Source organism: Dasypus novemcinctus, chromosome 26 (genome assembly GCF_030445035.2).
Source record: "Dasypus novemcinctus isolate mDasNov1 chromosome 26, mDasNov1.1.hap2, whole genome shotgun sequence".
Classification (NCBI taxonomy): Eukaryota; Metazoa; Chordata; class Mammalia; order Cingulata; family Dasypodidae; genus Dasypus; species Dasypus novemcinctus.
The window spans coordinates 41,382,552-41,384,789 of record NC_080698.1 but is presented as its reverse complement, the minus strand read 5'-3'; positions in this window follow the sequence as shown (position 1 = coordinate 41,384,789).

Below are 2,238 nucleotides of genomic sequence, written 5' to 3'. Positions count from 1 at the left end.
AAATAAATGGTCACTCAGTAAAAGGATCTTTGCTGAGTGAAAGGACCTTCCTGTGTTTGCCATGTATATCACCCCATCAGAAGATCTAGTTTCATTCTAAACTGAAATTCTTCTGGAAGTTTCTGTAGTGAGATTCCAGGAGCCTTTGAGCACTGGGCCTGGGGAGGATTTGGAGACGTGTGAGATACATTATTTGATTCATGAATTTGAATTGGTTGTGGGATTCTATATGTGATAACTGAATCTTTATGGATGAACAGCTCTTTCTCCATGACAGTTATCATTTTCACTTGTGGCAGAGCTTAAAAATGGTTGCGTGGGAAGGAGAGTTCTTTGGTATTTGAAAGATTATGGTGAATTATTTCTGTCTTGCCATGTTCTTCCTTCACAAGATGGCAGAAAAATAATGAAGACTGCTATATTTTGAAAAAAAGAATGTCTCTTTTAAAGAAGAATAGAAATGGATTTGGGAGGTGCTTTCCGTGGTTTTGCTCAGCACAATTGATCTAGACAGGTGTTGGGGTGGAAACAGAAAGGAGCCTCTCACACATCAAAAGGGGCTGAAAACGAGGCTTTCATAACCAGAACTATAAACGACTATAGACTATTCTGCCTGACAGTCTAATTAAATAAGACTTAGGCAATTTCCTGATGACATAGAGTAGGCAAATTGAGGTGGGAAATCTTAAATTTTCCCATTTCTGGAATTTAGGAGATCTTAATTCTAGTTTTGGCTTCTCCATGTGTTTGTAAAATCTTGGTTAAGTCATTATCTTTGCTGAGGCCTCAGTTTCTTTACCTGCAAAAGAAGGGTCTTGAAGTAAATGATCTCTAAGTTTCCTCTGTGCACTTAATGAGATATCATTGGGTTGGAGGCACTCATGGTTGAGAGCTTGCTTTGTGTATAACTGTGAAAAGTGTGCCTTCCCTGTAGTTCACAATGACAGCCAGCTGCTTGTATGTATTCACCCCAAGCAAGGATTCTCTGTGCACTATTAGGAAAAGAAAAAATTCTAATAGCCACCTTCTATGAGGAAGGGAGTATTATAGAAAAAAATTGAGGTAAGATGAGATATTTTGCAGGGTTATGCTAAAACTTTGTTTCCAATGTGGCCAGTCCTTGGGGCAGAAGTTGGCCAGACATTCATTATTTGGGGAAAAAAGAAAAGAAAAAAAAATACAAAAAAAAAAAAAAAAAAAGAATTAAGCAGTTACCCTGGGTCAGGTGCTGTCTCAGGTCTGAATGCAGGAGTGAATATGGCAAATATGATCCCTCCCCCTATATCTCCTCATAGTGGATAATGTTATCAACCATGACAATTGCTAAGGAGAGAACCAGCTGATGAGAGAAGGTATAACAGGCTGAACTGAATTAATCTGAGGGGGATTTAGGGAAGTTTTGTCCAAGGAAACTCTGAGAAATGAGTAAGAATTAAGTAGGGGAGGGGAGAGATGTTCTAGGGAGGTATGAAGGTGGAAGGTATGTTCCAAGATCTGAAAAGAAGTTTAGTATGACTACAATGCAGAAAGCAAGGAGCAGGGATGTGCAAATTAAAGCCACTCAATGAGAAAAGATAAGCAGCATAATATTTTTTTTTGTGGGGGAAGAGACCAAGACTAGTATGGGATTGAACCATCCAAACCATTTGGTTGGGACTGCTGACCATTCTAAACCCTATCAACTGTGGAGCAAGTTGCTACACAGTGCATCATGGGAACACAGGTCAGCAAATAACTGCTTTATTACTTACACAGCTCAAAGGGTCCAAAAGAGCTGCAGAAGAGATCCCACCATGACTGGTTGCCCAGGGAAGCCAGCTGCTTGTGTCAGGGTCAGTGGATGGCAGCTCCACACACCCCACTTTGCTTTGGAGAGGAGAGACAAATCTGTTTGAGTAACAAGTATTTACCCCTCCCCTGCCACTGAGAGTTCCTGCTCTGATAAGCATCTTGGGCTGCATGTTCCTAGTTTCTAGGTAAAAGGTATGGTTAGGCCTTTTCATTAGACCTAACATCTCTTTCTGCTGGGCTGTGTAACGGAAACAGACTGAAACATCTGTGCACCACAGAAAAGGAGGCAGCGAGTAGAAGAGGGCTGGGAGATGACCCCTGAGCACGTGTCTGTGACTTCCCCAGCATCAACCATTCTCTGGTCTACAAGATGAATAACCAAGGTATGTTGAAACCCAACCATGTGTGATTTTTTAAAAGTCATGGACTGAGGATCCACTCTGAATT